At 43.4% G+C, this 19,824-nt stretch overlaps 1 non-coding gene and 1 pseudogene across 1 annotated transcript; both read right to left on the bottom strand.

Annotated features, from left to right (window-relative positions):
- Window positions 1–14,279: 14,279 nt before the first annotated feature.
- Window positions 14,280–14,395, bottom strand: LOC139339758 (U5 spliceosomal RNA). Its single transcript, XR_011602886.1, has one exon. It is a non-coding gene; the product is annotated as a U5 spliceosomal RNA (small nuclear RNA).
- Window positions 14,396–14,768: 373 nt separating this feature from the next.
- On the bottom strand, window positions 14,769–14,986 carry LOC139339659 (U2 spliceosomal RNA; annotated as a pseudogene).
- Window positions 14,987–19,824: the final 4,838 nt, after the last annotated feature.

The raw sequence follows: 19,824 nt of genomic DNA on the forward strand, positions 1-19,824 counted from the left end.
GTGTTGTCTTGTATGTACAGTAGCAGCGTGATGCTACAGAGGTGCCTGGTTCACCAACCCCTGTTACAGTTTTTCAGTAAAAACAGCTAATGTCAAAAGTCGTTTGTCACTGTGAGTCTTATTTCTGTTCTGAACCATGTTTATGTCTCTATGACACACAAGATCTTTGAATGCAAAGCAGTGCCTTGGCTGCTTCATCTCACACTGAAAAAAAGAACTTCTGCAGATCCTGTCTTTCAATGTCAGATGAGGAAAGTATCTACATCTACTCAAGTACTGTACTTAAATACAATTTTCAGGCATTTTGCTGTTCAGGTACACTGAGAAAAATAACTTGTAGGATTTACTTGATAAAATTCTGTAATGAAGCAGTCCTCACTATGTTGTACAGAATCGAGTGATATGACTGGATGGAAAGGCCTCGAGCCTTCAGCCCCAATGAAACCTAGCAAAATGTTACATGAGTGCTCTGCCTTTTTAATATTAATAATGTTAACCACTGCTGGTTGGATAACCCCTCTGACACACCCAGCAAATGAGAGAAAGCCTGTTACACACTGATTGAATGTACCTGATGCTCTTAACAGTCATTTATGCTTTGATGAAGTGGAGCATTGCAGCTGTCAGCTCAGAGGTCAGCTACTTTGCTGTTCAGGTACACTGGAAAAAAATAACTTGTAGGATTTACTTGATAAAATTCTGTAATGAAGCAGTCTTCATAACGTTGAACAGAATCGAGTGATATGATTGGATGGAAAGGAAAGGAAAGAAAGAGAAAATCCTGGTAAGAATTTGCACAAAGTCAATTTTACTGCTCTAATATCAAGTACAACTCACTAGCCAGTATCTAGTCAAATGTACGTAGCAGTAAAGTTAACATTCATGACCATATTAAGTAAACGTTACTTCATCAATTCATTAAGTAAACTCGATTTGTTTTTTCACAGGAATGTTGCTTTCCTCAAAATATTAAGTAATTTACTGTTTACTTAGTTGTATTAAGTGAGTTTACTCTGTATAATTAGGTAAATCAGGGTGTCCGCGGGGTTTTAAAAAGTATTAAAAAATGATAAATCAAAATTGCCAAATTTAAGTCCATTAAAAGTGTTAAATGAAGTTTTAAAGGTATTATTTTTGGAAAAATAGGTATTATTTTTTCAGACTATGTGGTGTCCTACTCTGATTGAAATTCCATGTGCTAAAGTTCGCGTTAGTTCGTTTAAATGTGGGCTTTAGCATATCTTTTTTAAGCTATCTTTGATGCTGACGTCATATTCAGTAGTCGTTCGACATCTCACTGCGCACTCAGCTCAATTGGTTAGCCAACTGGCTGGCTAACATTTGACTTGCTTGCATAGCCTATCTCGTCCAGAACCATCATCGTCGTCATGGGCAAATGCAAGTTTTCTGACACCTGGTTGGAAGACCCAGCGTTTAAGAACTGGCTTAGGCCTGTGGTAGGGAATAACCGGCAGGCTTATTATTCGGTTTGTAAAAAAAAGCATCAACTTGTACTGGATGGAAGCTAACACACTTCGGTCGCATATGCAATCCATCAAGCATAAAAATGGAATTCGTGGCCGGCGACAGCAGTTAACTCTACCACTCTCAACTTTCTGTGCTGCTGCATCACCACTACCACCACCACCGCCGCCGCAAACTAGCTCCGCGGTACAAGCCAACGTTACAGCCCCAGAACTCCTCTGAACTCCAACGAAGTCATTCACCTGTGGAAAAGACAAAACCGGTTACATCATCAGATTTGGACTAGCATCGTTCTTCAAAAAACAGCTTGTTGATGGCATCAACAAGGCTGGACCATTCGTATTGATGTTTGATGAGAGCCTCAATCAGGCATCAAAGAAGAAACAGCTTGACATCCATGTTCGATACTGGGCGGATGGTCATGTCCAATCCAGATACTTTGGATCTCAGTTTTTGGGACATGGAAGGGCTGATGATTTGTTGCATCACATCAAGGTGAGTTTATATGTGAGTGAGTGTCCTGTGGTCACTCATTAGAAGAGTTATTTATTTTATTGTAAAGCTAACAACGAAAGGACGCAGCTATGTATACAACACTGTTTAGAATCCATTTGGCCCACTATTCTATTCAACTATTTTATTCAACAACGGAGGCAGCCGTGTTCCCGCATACTCACTGCGACATGAATTGTTTTGTCTTTCAAATTTAATTTGTGTCAGGAGTTTTGTCCAGGTCAACAATATTAAAACTCTCCCATGTGGGAAAATTAGCACATCATCAAGGTGAGGAAAAAGGACATGCTGTGATGTCAACAGTTTCTGGTGATGAGCTCAAATCAATGGTAGTGATCTAATAATGAAACAGAAGGATGAGCTTTCTATCATAACTGCAGGAGTGTGTTACTTTTCAAAGAGATTAAAATCTCAAAACCTCTTTCATCAATCTTTATTTTACCTCGAAGGACAATCGAGGAGGTATCCTCACTTACAGTGGTGTTCAGATGTATAAAATAGAATTACAATATATTAAAGTTCATGCAGTGAATGCCAGCCAGTATGCTGAAACTATCTCTTCGTTGCACATTTTATGTAGTTTGTTTTATGCTTTACACTCGTAAAGCACAATCATTATTTTTTTTTTATGTGCAATATGTGGTCAACATCAGTGAGTCCCTAAATTTATTCTGTTGTGTATAGTGTTCTAAAGTGTAAATGTTAGTAGGTCGCTGATTAACACTTGCAACTCAGTGTCGTGATGGTTTTAAAAAAAAAATTTGAAGGTAGTAAAAAAAGGTATTAAAAGGCATTAAATTTAATTTAAGGATTACTGTATATACCCTGTAAATATTGCAAATTTTCTTTTGATAAATGTCAACAAATGAATGTTATTATTTTCTAAATGCATTTAGCATACAGTCCCTGACAAAAGTCTTGTCTCTTATCCAAGTTGTAGGAACAAGAAATAATAACTTGACTTGTAGTTGATCAGTTGGAATCAGAAATAGCTCATATGAAAGGCAAAGGCCTCTAGATTATGCGTATTATACCAACATAAAGTCTTGTATCATTCATTGAGTTTTATCATTTAATTTGAACAGAAAGGTCAGATTTTGCTTGGACAAAAGTCTTGTCGCATACAAAAAAATAATATGCGATAGTATTATACTTAATTTTGAATACACAAATATGCTACAATAACATCAGAACATAAAGCCATGGTGCCTTGGGAAAAATAATTAGTATCGTGTATGACTCCCATGAGCTTGGAGGACTGCATCCATACGTGTCGGCAATGACTCAAATAACTTATTGATTAAGTCATCTGGAATGGCAAAGAAAGCAGTCTTGCTCCCCCAGACTCCCAGAGTTCATCAAGATTGTTTGGTTTCATCTTTCAAGCCGCCTCCTTAATCTTACCCCATACAGGCTCAATAATGTCCATGTCTGGTGACTGGGCTGGCCAATCCTGGAGCATCTTGACCTTCTTCGCTTTCTGGAATTTTGATGTGGAGGTTGAAGTTTGAGAAGGAGCACCACCCTGCTGAAGAATTAACCCACTTTTGTGGTTTGGAATGTAATGGGCAGCAAGGATTTCTTGATACTGCAGGCTGTTGATGTTGCCATCCACTCTGCTGATCTCTTGCACACCTCCACACTGGATGTAACCCCAAACCATGATTTTTCCTCCACCAAATTTGACTGTTTTCCGGGTGAATCTTGGGTCCATGTGGGTACCAACAGGTCTTCTGCAGTATTTGTGGCGATTGGGATGCAGTTCAATGGATGATTCATTAGAAAAATCAACCTTCTGCCACTTTTCCACTGTCCATCCTTTCTGCAAACTGTGGGCCTTGGCAAATGCAACATGTTTCTGTTGTTGTCTTCTGTTGAATGCTGGTTTCTGAGCACTAATTCAGCCATGGAGACAACCGTGAGAGAGAATTCGACAAACCATTCTTGTAGATACAGGGGTTTCTGATGACCAGTTCTCATGTAGCTCTGCTGCAGTTGAAAAAGGGCTGGCCCTGGCCTGTCGAAACAACAAACGCTCCTCTCAAACTGTTGTTTAACCGGGTCTACCTCACCTGGGCTTGTCATGAATGTCACCACTTTCTTCATATCTTTTTCTTATCCTCTCCACTTGACATTTGGATATATTGAAGATGTCTGCCACCATAGCAGCAGACTTGGTCTTCAGGCTCTTGATGATCAGCACTTTGGTCTGTGGTTGAATCTTTGGCATGTTGTCAGAGGTCAGGTTGCACTTCACATGAAGGTCTGGTGTGCTGGAATTCTTTTTATACACACCTGGGAATGTGTTAATTCCAGGATTTGTCACAGGTGAAGCTCTAGTCTGTGATTGGTTGAATCATTTAAAGACACAACAAGACTTTTGTCCTTGCAAAAACAGATGTTATGGGCTTTACCAAGCTGTGAACATCAGGACACTTTTTGACAGTTTAACTTTGCACCCAGTTAATATTGTGAAAGCCTTTGACAACAAAATGAACCATTTATTGTAACAATTGATTTGAAATAAAGTTATATGCCATTTTAAGTTACTATGTCCTTATGCGACAAGACTTCTGTCAATGACTGTACTTTGATGACAAATCACACACAATACAATACAGTTAAAGTGATTATTTTCTAAACATCAACCCCCAGTGAATATCTGGAAACAAAGTGACAGATATAAAACACTGTATGATTAGAACTGAGGATGAAAACTTCAACTGTAAAACAATGCAGTATTGATCAAAGAGGAACACAGGTTCTGTCAATGCATGACATATTTTTTCCAGAAACATATCTGTTTAACTGTAATATGAGCCAAATAGTTGTCAAACTCCACACGAATTGGCCGTATTTGAGCACATCCAAGTCCTTTGGACATTGAAAAGTGAAAAAGCTGGCTGGGAAGAAGATGGAAAGTGTCCGTGTCTGGACAGTGGGGGTCCATATAAAGCCCAGCTGTTGTATGTGAGTGCAGGGTCCAAATGACAGTGTCTTTACAAGCTGTTGTTGCAGTAGGCTAAAGTTAACTTGACAGGGTGACTCTTTCCATGTTTACCACTTATCCTCTCTGCTACTTTCCACTAACTTTCCCCTCTTTGGTGAAGTTTAGTTTGATAGAAGTTAAAGAAGTAACGGAGCTTTCCAGAACAGTTAAGCGAGTACACCATTATTTTGTTCTAAACTAGTAAAAATGAATAATAGCGTATATTGCCTCTACCAAACATGAATCAAATTATCAAAATGCACACCAACTCGTATATTATCATACTGAAACAGAAAAGCAATAACTTATGTGTAGTGTATACTACCTTAATTTGATGTTGCATTCGTTGATAAAATAACGGGGCACCACCTTCCTCAGCTAAGAAGGACTGCAGAAATTAACTGCTATAACGCTGATAAAATACTAACGAATGAACTTAACGATAAACCATTCTGATAATCTGAAGTGTAAACTCTGGATACAGGGATCGTATATATTCAGTTCAAAAGGACACCGTCTAACCAGGACTTATATCAAAATATGATTTATTAAGCAGAATTATGGATAATGAGTGATGTATCATGAATAATAAGACAGAAGATGTGAGGTGATATGACAGAACACACAAGAAACTTATGGCAACACAATGGTAAATAAATTGGCGATAGTGAGAGGTAGTTGAAAGGGAATAATGGGGACGCGAACGTAGAGTTAAGGGAATAAACGATTAATGGAGAGAATTTGGACGAATTGACCGTCTCTTAACCTCACGGACCAACTCTTATTCAAACCCGCTTAGCATGCCTACTTGACTGATGGCGTCCCGTTGTGCTCTGCTCCGAACTAACTCGAAGATGCCCAGATGGTCGTCCTTGGCTCGATCTGCTCAGTGGTCTGGTGAAGGCCAAGCGCACCAAGGTGGAGAGCTGATGTTGGACGGTGACGTCTCTGGAACTGGTTCTGAGGTGTCGGTTACAGATGAGGGACGGCTCCGGACGGTTGTTAGCCGGACCAAGGATCAACAGCTGGCTGCAGGGTTTGGTTCGGTTGAGTCCATGAAGGATTATTTTAGACTGATAGTAACAAAATTGATAGTCTCTTCGATGGCCGGTTGAAAAAGGCTACAAAATTATTATTATTTGACTAAAATTTACTGAGGTTAAAACAAAAACGTTTAGCTAAAACAAAAATTCCACGCTTACGGCAAACTGTAGGAACACGTCCTCTGAAAAATAAATCACGCTACTCGGTATGGCTTTTGAGTAGCTCGAAGACGGGAAAAACTTAAAGAGCAAAAACAACTGTGCAAAACTAAAGACAAAGAACTAATAGACAAAACTAAACATAACGCAACATAACTTAAGACAAGACGGAGTAACGCGCACTCTGAGTAACGCACGCACTGAATTCATGCTGCGGCTGCAGACATTTAAACCTCGCTCCAGAGGCGTGTCTAATGGGCAGGCCATCGAACATGTGAGGCGCTTTGTGACGCGCAATCGCCTCAAGGAGCTGAATTAATCAATGACTCACACGAGGGGCTCATCTGCTTCTCACTATGGTCAATCACATATAATTTCAATAACAAATTTTCAATGACATTTCAACATTGTTCACAGCATGCATCGGGCACTTCCAATGGTTGGGTGACAACATTCAATGATAATCCTGGTACAGTTTCATCCCAACATGAATAATGACTCAATCTATAACTAATACAACAACAAAAGAAAAAGAAAGAAATAAAGAAAGAAATAAAGATAAAGAAATAAAGAAATGCAGACTATATTTGCCAAAATGATTATCATCCTTATGATTATTCCTTAATAAAAGTCTCGTAAAGCACAATCAACTTCGAACCCTACAAACCCTTAGATGGTAGGAAGGCTCCATTGCAGAGCCTCAGGCAAATCTTAAAACAAAGTTAGATTCACAGCTTGTCATGGGACATGAGAGAACATGGGCATCATATAGATCATGGGTTTAGTCATGTGAATATGTCCAGTGTTGAGTCGTACAGAGCTGCAATTGTCAGGTATACCAAGAAACAAAGTCCTCTGGCTAACAAACAGTTCATTTAAAGGTTGGCTACTTTGCAACCCATCAGCAGACTTGGTTTTTCAATTCAATTTTCAATTCAATTTTATTTGTATAGCGCCAAATCACAACAGAAGTTGTCTCAGGACACTTTCCATATAGAGCTGGTACAGACCAAGCTCTTTTATCTACAAAGAAACCAACAATTCCCCCATGAGCAAGCACTTGGCGACAGTGGCGAGGAAAAACTTCCTTTTAACAGGCAGAAACCTCGAGCAGAACCAGACTCTGGGTGGGCGGCCATCTGCCTCGACCGGTTGGGTGAGAGAGGAAGAGCAAGAGAGAGAGAGTGAGACAGACAGACAGACAGACAGACAGACAGACAGACAGAAAGAAAAGCAGTCAGAGAGAGAGAGAGAGAGAGAGACAGAGACAGAGACAGAGAGACAGACATGCAGTCACAGTAACAGTGACAGTGGATGTAATAACAGCAGTAGCAGTTGCAGTGGATGTCAGGCAGGGCCAAGGCAGGAGACGCAGCTGAAATCCACAATCCAGATTCAGCCACTGTCCATGGGAACCTGCAAGACGACAAAGCACAGAGACTCCGGGGAAGGAGCTAAGTTAGTAACACGCCGTGGTAGGACATGAGAGCGTGCGGATGGAGAGGGACAGAAGGACGGAGGAGCTCGGTGTATCTTTGGATGTCCCCCAACAGTCTAATCCTATAGCAGCATAACTAGGGGCTGGTCCAGGACCAGCCTGAGCCAGCCCTAACTATAAGCTTTATCAAAAAGGAAAGTTTTAAGCCTACTCTTAAATGTAGAGACAGTGTCTGCCTCCCGGACAAAGACTGGAAGATGGTTCCACAGGAGAGGAGCTTGATAGCTAAATGCTCTGACTCCTGTTCTGCTTTTTGAGACTTTAGGAACCATAAGTAGACCTGCATTCTGGAAACGCAGTGTTCGAGTAGGGCAATAAGGTACTATGAGCTCTTTAAGATAAGAAGGTGCCTGGCCACTTATGGCTTTGTAAGTAAGGAGGAGAATTTTAAACTCTATTCTAAACTTTACAGGGAGCCAGTGCAAAGTGGCGAGTATTGGAGAAATATGATCTCGCTTCCTGGTTTTTGTCAGAACACGTGCTGCAGCGTTCTGGAGCAACTGGAGAATATTCAGCAGCGAATTTGGGCAGCCTGATAGTAAAGAATTGCAATAATCCAGCCTGGAAGTTACGAATGCATGGACTAGTTTTTCTGCATCATTTTGAGACAAAATATGCCTGATTTTTGCGATATTACGTAGGTGAAAAAAGGCAGTCCTTGAAATTTGTTTTACATGGGAGTGAAAGGACATGTCTTGGTCAAAGATAACTCCCAGATTCTTTACAGTGGTGCTGGAGGCCAGCGCAATGCCATCCATAACTGCTATGTCATCAGAAAGTGACCTTCTAAGATGTTTAGGGCCTACTACTATAACTTCAGTTTTGTCCGAGTTTAGCATCAGAAAATTGCAGGTCATCCAGGTCTTTATGTCATGAAGACATGCTTGTAGTCTAGTTAACTGACTGGTTTCTTCCGGTTTCATTGATAAATATAGCTGGGTATCATCTGCATAGCAATGAAAATTTATTGAGTGCTTCCTGATAATCTTACCTAAAGGAAGCATATATAAGGTGAATAGAATTGGTCCAAGCACAGAACCCTGCGGAACTCCATAGCTGACTTTAGTGAGCACAGAGGAGTCGTCATTAACGCGTACAAACTGAGAGCGATCTGACAAGTAGGATTTAAACCAGCTTAGCGCAGTTCCCTTAATGCCAATGAAATGTTCCAGTGTCTGCAATAGGATGCCATGGTCAATGGTGTCAAATGCAGCACTAAGATCCAGTAAGACTAGTACAGAGACAAATCCTTTATCAGATGCAATTAGAAGGTCATTTGTAACTTTAACCAGTGCTGTCTCTGTGCTATGATGCACTCTAAATCCTGACTGGAAATCCTCGAATAAACTATTATTGTTTAGAAAGTCGCACAGCTGATTGGCAACTGCTTTCTCAAGAGTTTTTGAGAGAAAGGGAAGGTTGGATATCGGTCTATAGTTGGCTAAAACCCCTGGATCAAGAGTAGGCTTTTTCAGTAGCGGTTTTATCACAGCTACTTTAAAGGACTGTGGTACGTAGCCTGTTGATAAAGAGAGATTGATCATGTCTAAAACTGAAGAGTCAATTAGAGGTAATACTTCTTTAAACAGCTTAGTCGGGATAGGATCTAAAATACAGGTAGATGATTTTGATGATGAAATTATTGAAATTAGTTGGTGAAGGTCAACAGGAGTAAAACAGTCTAAAACTGCGACAGACTAACAGTTTCTACGATTTCTGCGTTTGAAGACAAAACAGTACCTGTTAACGGCAGGAGTCGATGAATTCTGTCTCTAATAGTTAGAATTTTATCATTAAAGAAGCTCATGAAGTCATTACTGTTCAGAGCTAAAGGAATACATGGTTCACAAGAATTATGGCTCTCTGTCAGCCTGGCTACAGTGCTGAAGAGAAACCTGGGATTGTTCTTATTTTCCTCTATTAGTGCAGAGTAATAGGCTGCCCTGGCACTGCGGAGGGCTTTCCTGTATATTTTAAGACTGTCTTGCCAGACGGACCGAAATTCTTCCAATTTGGTAGAACGCCATTTCCTTTCTATTTTCCGTGAAGTTTGCTTTAATTTGCGGGTTTGAGGAGTATACCATGGAGCTAACCTCCTATGTTTAATTTTCTTCTTTTTTAGGGGAGCAACAGAGTCAAGTGTCATACGCAACGATCCTGTAGCACTATCAACCAGGAAGTCAATCTGGGAGGGACTAACGTTAGCATAAGACTCCTCTGTTGTATTGAGACATGGCATTGAATTAAATACTGATGGGATCATATCCTTAAATTTAGCTACAGCACTATCAGACAGGAGTCTGGTATAAGAATTTTTGCCTACTGGCTGGTAGTCTGGTAATATGAATTCGAAAGTTATTAAATGATGGTCTGATAAAAGAGGATTCTGTGAGGAGACTATTAAGTCTTCGATTTCAATGCCATATGTCAGAACAAGGTCGAGGGTGTGGTTAAAACAGTGAGTCGGTTCATGTACATTCTGGCGGAAGCCAACTGAGTCTAATACTGAGATAAACGCAGTGCTAAGGCTGTCATTATCAACGTCGACATGTACATTAAAGTCACCTACAATAATTACTTTATCTGCTTCAAGAACTAAGCTTGATAGAAACTCCGAGAACTCAGCTATAAATTCGGAGTAAGGACCAGGAGAGTGGTATACTACAACAAATAAAAGTGGCTGCACTGTTTTCCATTTCTCATGAGAAAGAGTGAGAACAAGGCTTTCAAATGAGTTGTAGTCGAGTTTAGGTTTAGGGTTGATCAAAAGGCTTGAGTCAAAAATGGCTGCAACTCCACCTCCTCTGCCGCTGCCTCGAGGAATGTGAGTATTAATATGGCTCGGAGGAGTAGCTTCATTTAGGCTCACATACTCTTCAGGACACAGCCAGGTTTCAGTCAGACAAAATAAATCAACATTATGGTCTGATATTAACTCATTTACTAGAACAGCTTTAGAGGACAAAGATCTGATGTTAAGGAGTCCACATTTAATTCTCCTATCTTGTTGTACTATTGCAGAGGTTGTTCTAATTTTAATTAGATTCTTATGTTTAACTCCTCTTCTCTGTACTTTTGGTTTACTTAGTTTACGTGGTCGGGGGGCAGACACAGTCTCTATGTAGTGTTGGGTGGGTAACTGCTCTAATGGAGGCGCAGAGAAGCGTGTAGGACTGCAGCTCTGCCTCCTGGTCTCAACTCTGAGTTGTCAGGGGTTAGGTTCATAAATAAAATCGGTCAGATTTCTAGAGATGAGAGCTGCTCCCTCCAAAGTGGGATGGATGCCATCTCTCCTAATCAGACCAGGTCTTCCCCAGAAAGTCTGCCAATTATCAATGAAGCCCACACCGTTTGCTGGACACCACCTCGACAGCCAGCGATTGAACGATGACATACGGCTAAACATATCATCACTGGTCAGATTTGGCAGGGGTCCAGAGAAAACTACGGAGTCCGACATCGTTTTAGCATATGTACACACCGATTCCACATTAATTTTAGTGACCTCCGATTGGCGTAACCGGGTGTCATTACCGCCGACGTGAATAACAATCTTACGGTATTTACGCTTATCCTTAGCCAGCAGTTTCAAATTTGATTCGACGTCGCCCGCTCTGGCCCCCGGCAGGCATTTGACTATGGTCGCTGGTGTCGCTAACTTCACATTTCTCAAAATGGAGCTGCCAATAATCAGAGTTGGTTTCTCAGCGGGTGTGTCGCCGAGTGGGGAGAACCTGTTAGAAACATGAAGCGGTTGGTAGTGACCCGTGGGCTTCAGCTTGGGACTATGCTTCCTTCGAATAGTCACCCAGCCTCCCTGGTTTCCCGGCTGCTCGGGAGCTGTCGAGGGACGGCTAGCCAGAGCTGCACTTGGTCGGTCCGCACCGACTACGGGGGCCTGGCTAACTATAGCTAATGGTTTTGTTTCCATGGTGCGGAGCCGAGCTTCCAATTCACTAAGCCTCGCCTCCAACTCACCAAATAAACTACATTTATTACACGTACCAGTATCACTAAAGGAGGCAGAGGAGTAGCTAAACATGTGACACACCAAGCAGGAGAGAGCTGGAGAGGGACAGAGAGAAGCCATCGCTAGCTGCTAGGCTAAGTTGGTATAGCTAGCAGAGCAGACAAGCGCGTAGACAAATAAAATTGACGGTCGCTAAATAAACAGACTTATGGGTGCTTGAGCAGAACTAATGTTACTCTAGAGTGCGGATAAAAGGCCGCTGTAACAAAACACAGAGCAAATTACACTCAGAGGAACAAGAGCGACAAACGCACACTACTCGTAAGGCAGCAACCAGAAACAGGAAGTGAGACGATACGCTTACCTCAGCACGTCAGCACGTTTGGGGATTCAGTTGAAGCCTGGCCTTTGTTCTTCCAGACAGTTTAATTGTCTTGAGTCCTTAGGGCTATTGGGGGAGTAATCAGCATTGACATGGGACATCCTGTCTCTCTTCGAAATCACACTTCATTATGAGCATTCTAGATGGTCTATAGTTCAATCAGTTAGACTGGTTTACAACTCCGTTTCTCATGAGAAGTCAGAGAGGGTAAGAGAAGGTCAGTTAGAGGCTAGTTCTGCTACATATGTTATATTGGAGATAATCCAGCCGTGCAGCACCTTCACAACAGCCTCTGGCTCCTCTGGTTTGCTCAAATGGCAGGAACTGCCGCATGCCCAAATTCAAACACGGTCAACTTTTCACATTAAGATTTACTTAGTATTTCTGGCTTTAAGTACGGTGACAAAAATAATGTTGAAATATTATGAGTAAATCTATAAGACAACTTACTCTTCGCACACAATTCATTTTTTACATGAATAAATGGAGTAAATATTTACGTTTTTACTGAAGAAATTCTAGTTCTCACTGAATCTTGATATTACAATGTAGATATTAGGACAGTAAATTGAATATATTTTGCTATAACAAAAGGCCCTTTTTTCAGTGCATGAATTCATTAAGTTAGCAGTTCTAATGATATAGTGGTAAAGATTTCATTCATTCACTGTTACATCTTAGAGTTTGATTTCAAGGGCAGGGCTTCTTTGGGCCCTCATGGAGATGCTGATAATAATAAAGGCCGTCTGTTGCTTTGAGATTGTAGGGAGAGTAGCCAATCACTGGCCATCAGGACCGCATGGACAAAAGCCAGCCCACAAAGAGCTTTCAATTAAATGGTTTAATCTTACAGTTTAGTGTTGATTAGTTTCATCTTTGACAATCAGCATAATGTATTCAGGGTGTTTCACTTAGTCAGTGGTCAGATTGGGCCTTAATTGTGCCTTTTGACCTTTTGGAGGCATAAAAAATATTGAATTTTGATTTTCATGTGTGCAGCATGTCTTTGGCCTACATTCAGTGAATTGAATGACATTTAATAAAGAAAGCAGAAATAACAATACTGATTATTACTGATAATAATTCAGGTGTGGTTCATGATTTGGGGACAATTAAACTGTCTAGTACTAGTGGCATATTGTAATATTACTGTGTTGTTATCAAAACAACACAAACATGGCAAATCTACGGCTGTCTGATGGGGTTTCATCCTGAAGCACCCATATTTTACAACAGAAATGATCTTTAAGCAGGAACAAACATGTACAGTAGATGATAGACAGGCCTCCCTGCTTATATTATTACTAACACACACTTCTTTTGCAATTGCTAGACTGCAAGGTGTGTGCAATCACACAATAATTAGCATTAGCGTCTCCATAAATGGAGATTAGAACCAATAGAATGCAGAATTCTGCATGTGATGTGAAAATCCATTCCGGAATGTAAAGAGTGTATGTAAGAGGGCTGCCCAGAGCCAAACCTGAGAGACTCACTTTTCACAGATTCACTAGTTGAACTGCGAAATTTTTGTGTTGTTGGAGAAAGTAATTGGGCTGATTTTTGTTACAGTATCTGCGCTGATTTGTTTCATCTTTATTCCTGTTGGTTATCATCACCTGCTATGCATATAGCACATAGGAGGGTACGTTGCTGAAACCTGAGACACATTTTCTTCACCACTGCACTTAGAGACAAGACTTCTGTTGTCTTTTAAGAAACAAGTGACACGTTACATACAGTATTTCAACTGATGATGTTGATATTTGAATTCATCCACAGTTAAAAAAAAAAAAAAAAATTAAAGTAGGGTTTCTGTTCAAACTTGTACAGAGGTGTAGTGCTATTTGTGAAGTACTGGAGCTCACCTATGATGTATGTGCATGCATGCATGCATGTGCATGAATAAGCTGTGGTTCATTTTGAAGATTGCTCCTATGGTGGCAATATAGGTCAAGCTGATGAATTTAAGTCACAGTCAATTACCACTTTGCTATCTTCAACACTATGATGAGGATGAGCGCGCACACAGTCCCCCAAAACCACAAATTATGCAGCCCTAACGGTTTGCTGGCCCAGGCCACCCCCTGGAGCAGGGCACACACGCTTGTGGTGCAAGCGTTTGACTTGCACATAAGAAGGACAGGCGCTTAGCACCTCCACCCAAGTGCTCCATGGCTCAGTCCTGAGCGTTTTGTGTGTGTGAACAGCGGCGCTGTTGATATTCACAAAAGCACGAGGCTCAGCCAAGAGGCAAAGCCATCCAAAAATAGGTGCAACTCATTGGTGTTCCTTTCTGCGGAAGTCTTTAATAAAAGGCGAAAGACCTGCGCGATATGAAGAGAAACCTGAATAAGTACAGCCCTCTCCCTGTACGGCAGCCAAGACCTGGTGTCGTCCCAGTCACTACACTCATGGTAGGCCTCACTCCTTGTTGCACTGTCCCGACTGCAACCTGTGGCTGCATTTTTGTCAGGTGTTATCCCGCCATCAATTGCCTTTGCTCCTTCCCCCTTCCCCTGCAGCCGTAATGGCTGACACAAAGTGATCAGAGAGCAGGAGACTGCCGGGATTCCCAGTCAACAGGCAACAGACTGATCTCCTGCAGTCGACTTGCAATGCAACGAGTGCCGTCCACACTGAGCCTTGTTTCTTGATCCGCTGTCAGGACGAGCGATGGAGCTTTCAGTCTGCGTCAAGCTTTGCTTTTGCTTTTGCACAAGGCTGAAGGATGGTGCACCGTTCCCAGTGGCACTGCACTACCGGGTGGATGCATGGAGTGAACGGAGCAAGCCCCTTTTTCAGCTCCCGGCGCTAAAAATCCATTTAATATGTTGTCCCCTTATAGAAGACATACCAGATATTAAACTGATGAGAACAGATTTTTTTTTTGTTTTTATTATTGTTCATAGCACACATATACATTTACATGCAACATCCAAAGTATAACATCCATCATAAACCAAAAAACAAAAAAACAACATAAAATGCAATTTCGGAAGACCCACTATTCACCCCTGAATCCCCGGCATCAGCCCAAACCCCACTTTCCATCTCTCTAAAGGAGCGCGCCTCCCCAACTTAACAATGTCCCTGTTAATGCTCCCCTTTACACTTGCCTCAACCCTCCTTGTCACCCATTCTATATTGTTGTGTCTATTTTTCTGCACAAGGTCCTGCCTTGCCCTCCACAAGTTGCTCTTAACTAGGTTAACAATGAACCAGATCGAGAAAGTAGCCTGACCCAAGCCCCACCCTGACCCTCTTTCGACCTTAGCCCAAGCCAGTTTTAAACTAGGGACTTTCTGATGTAACCATGTTTCCACTCTACCCCATACCACCTGAGCAAATGAACAATCCCACATAATGTGTCTCGTCGTTTCCTCTCCTGAACATGTAGACCTAGGGCACACTGGGGATCTTGCCAGCCCATGCTGGTACATAGTTTCCCTTACTGGGAGGCACTTATAGAGACATAGCCAGTTCAAGTCCTTAAGACCATTGTCAAGCCCTCGTGGCTGAATCTCCCTGCACACCCTTGTAGGTGTCCCAACCACTGTTGGTGCAGCTACTCTGCACAATCTCTTTATAGAGGACCCTGTGATCTATTCTTACAGCTGTTTCTGACGCCTCTGGATGTGCTCGTAGCCATTTGGCTGCATGGCAATAGTGCCAGGGCTGCTGCTCCGACTGTGGTGCCACATTGGTCCAGTCCATCATCTGTCTTGCCTGATAAGCAAAAAAAAAAGACGGGATGCCTCACATGATCAGACAATTGCTTAGAAATGACACAAAAATGCTGTCCAGCTTCAGCAGGAGGTGTGGCATGGCTCTGCCCCCTTCTTCAATACCAGCTAGCATGTGCACCCTTGCCACGTACTCATATCTGCCTCCCCATATGAAGGAGATAACAAGGCACATGAGTGGCCTCCTCATACTGACAGGCAGTGGGTACACATATGCCAAGAATAAGAGGGTAGACAAAATGTCCACTTTCAAGACAAGCACCTTCCCTATCAATGTTTGGTGCGTGCTCTTCCATAGTTGGAGCTTCTTCTGAACCTTCTTGGTCCAGTTGACTGTGGCACTGTAGGCTGTCTCAAAGCAGACCCCCAGTACCTTCAGGGGTCCTGTGCATAGTGACAGTCCCCCTGGCACATCCACCCTCCCTTTCCACTGCCCAAAAAACTTGACTGATGATTTGGCATGGTTGATCTTAGCACCAGCCACCTGACCAAACTTCCTAAAAACCTCCAGTGATCGCATAAGGCATTCATCACTGTCCAGCAGCAGAGTGGTGTCATCAGCGTACTGAGAAAGCTTAACCCTGAGGCCGCCGCTGCCAGGCACCAAGAAACCTTTCACACGCTGGTCAGCCCGTATTGCTGCTGCCAGGGGCTCTATGTCCAGTATGTAAAGCAAAGGTGAAAGCAGGCACCCTTGTCTTACCCCAGAGTGCAAACTGAACACTTCACCCAGATGACCATTGACTGAAACCCTGCTCCCCACTCCAGTGTACAGTGTGCGCAACCACCCTACAAAACCCTGACCAAAACCTAACCTCTCTAACACCCTAAACATAAAACCCCAATTAACTCTGTCGAAAGCTTTTTCCTGATCTAGGCCGACCACCATAAGCGGCAGGTTCCTGTCCTCTGTCCACGCCACAACATCCCGTGTTAGCTGTAGGTTCCATCTCGCTGAGCGCCCTGCCACCCCACATGTCTGGTCCACATGGACCACATGTGGAAGTGCCATGCCCATACGAGTCGCCAAGACCTTTGCCAGGAGCTTATAATCCACACACAGCATGGTCAGCGGCCGCCAGTTACAAAGGTCAGTGCGATCCCCTTTCTTAGGAGGGACAACACCCCTGTGGCCATGGACCCACCCATGGCTCCGATCGAGAGCACTGAGGACAGCACCTCTAACACCACTGGCCCGAGGACATCCCAAAACTTAACATAGAACTCAACAGGGAGTCCATCAATGCCAGGTACCTTCCTCCTGTTCATCGTTTTGAGAGCCCCCTCTAGCTCTTGGAGGGTAAGTGGGGCTTCCAAAGCCTGTGCTACGTCTCCTGGCACCCGTTGGGTCAGGAAGTCTAAGAAGACCTCCCCCCCGTCTATGTCCACCTCTTTTTCCATGAAGGTGGTACTATAGTGCTCAGTGGCAACACGCAACATCCCCCCTGCCCCTGACACCACCACACCGTGTTTGTCTCTCAGTCCAGTCAACACTTGTTTTCTCCGACCAGCCTGCACTGAACCAAAAAACCCAGCAGAACATGTCTCTGCATTCTCCATATATTCCCAGCGAGACCGCAATAGGTATGCTTGGGCTCTGTTCTCAAAGATGTCCCTGAGCTGTGCCTTCAAGGAGTCGCAAACCTGCTGAGACACAGGACCACCACAATTTGCCTTAGCGTACTCAAGTTCGAGCAGGCTCTGAAGGTGACCTATCACCCTCCGTGCACACCTCATCTTCCTTTTACAGTATATCAAGCAAAATTCCCTAATCCTATCTTTGGCAATTTCCCACCACTCAATCACCCCAGTGCACATTGATCTCAATCCTATTAAACCATTGAAAAACCAATAGAAAGTCTGCCTGAAAACATCCTCATCCAGTACACTTATGTTGAGACGCCAAAACCCCGGTCCAAAAGCCGGTAAGCATGAGCGCACCTCAAACAATAAACAGTCATGATCAGAAAAAAAGACCGGGAGCAGTCTGCCCGCTGACAAAACCAAAGATCTAGTAAAAAACAAATAATCCAAATGCCTGGCCATGCTCCGTGAGTTACGCCAGGTGGGACCGTCCATGAGTGGACTGACCCTCTTTCCCCCATCCACCAGACCATGACCGGCCATAAGCTGTGAGATGTAAAGACTGCTTGTGTCACCCCCTTTTCCCAACTCCACATTAAAATCACCACCTATAATCACCTGCCTATTTGTGACAAGGTGCGGCTGTACTAACTCAAATGCTTCCTTCCTTTCTGCTGGAGTGTGTGGACTGTACACCACAATTACCCTCAGTTTGTACATGCCCCATGCAATATCTGCACCCATGATCCTCCCCTGAACAATAACAAAAGTATCTTCAATACTAATTTCTCTTACACCAAACAAAATCCCAACCCCCGTAGAGTGAACACCCCCTACGCTCCAAACTGACCCCCCGTCCATCCACTCCCTTGTAAAAACCCCAACATCCCTGTTATCCCGCAAATGAACCTCCTGCAATAAACAAATGGAAATACGCTGAGCGCTTACAAAATCAAAAACAACCCGTCTCTTAACAGGGTTCCTCATTCCCCTCACATTTAATGAACAAACCTTGATGTAACCAATTATATTAAGAAAAGTCAGTCCCACCAGAAAACAAAAACAAAAGAAAAACCCTCTTCTTATTCTACTGAGAGAAAAGTCCTTCACTGTCCATCTGATCCGCCCAAGAAAAGGGCACTGTATTTGTGGAGGTTGTGGACCTATCAGGACCCACATATGCATCCCCACTTAATGGGGATGGTAACACATACAGACCATGTGAGAGTTCAGGATCCAACCCAAATTCTACTGGGAACAAGTCTCCTGCATTGGTCTGGGACTGATCCTTTGCTCCCTTTCAGGCCTCCTGCCTGATATCCCCTTCACCCCACTCTTTGATCCCTCCCTCCCTTAAGCCCCCTGCATTTCTACGGTCACCCCCATCAACTGTGGGCTTCCCCTTCTACCCTTTCACTACTCCCTTGGGCCTTTTGTTGTGCCCGCTCTCCACATTGTTATTCTCTTCCAGTGGAAGCCCATCTCCTAAAACCTCTGAAAGACTTCTTGCCCCATGCTTCACTCTAGAGGAGCCAGGGACAGGAGACAAGGAGAGGGGAACGACCTCCCCCTCAGCTGAGGGTGCCAGTCCTCCATCATCTGCAGTAGAAGCGTTGGCCAATCCTTGCTCCCGCAGTTCATCCTCCGCCCCACCCCCGGAAACACGAGCAGCTGCCTCCACTTGCACTGATGTAATTAGAACAGCCTCTACTCGGGTAGATCTTCCCTGTGCAGCCTTGGCTCCCTCATTAGCCCTGCTTGCAGTAATGGCTTCAGCAAAGGTCTTCTTTCGGCTAGGACAGCTGCGATACAGGTGATCCTCTCCCCCACAACCATGGCAGGTCTTTGGTGCTGGGCAGTCTTTGGCCTCATGTCCTCCCTGCCCACAGAAACGGCAGCGATCTCCGGTGCAGTGGGCCTCTGTGTGGCCAGACTGCCGGCAGCGTCGACAGAAAGCTGGTTGCCGTGCATAGTACAAATACCCGCGATCACTACCAAGGCTGAAGAAAGCAGGTGGATGCCTGAGCTGATCAGCTCCTTCAGGATCTGCATTCAACAGCACTTGGAACTGTCGTCTCCCAGTCCAAAACCCCCAAGAGTCATTCACATACCTTGCTGCTGAAGCCACTTCTCCATACTGCCCCAAAAATTGAGACAAAGCAAGGTCTGTCACAAACGGGTTGAACATATGAATTGTGACCACCCGGAAATTTGGTTTGTCCAAATACAGCACTTGGTAGCTTGCTAGTGGCATTGTGTTGCCTTCCTTGCTGCAAACCTCTACCATCCGTCTGTAGACGTCCTCATTCCTCATGGTCACGTCAAAGGCTTTCTCCTGCTGGTTCCATTGTATGCAGAACACGTCTTCCACTTTCAGATGCAGGAGCCCCATGATCACATCCTTGCAGAAACGTGCTCTGGACAGCACGTCTTCTTGAGCTGATCTTGTCTTGAA

Source organism: Chaetodon trifascialis, chromosome 11, assembly GCF_039877785.1.
Source record: "Chaetodon trifascialis isolate fChaTrf1 chromosome 11, fChaTrf1.hap1, whole genome shotgun sequence".
Taxonomy (NCBI): Eukaryota; Metazoa; Chordata; class Actinopteri; order Chaetodontiformes; family Chaetodontidae; genus Chaetodon; species Chaetodon trifascialis.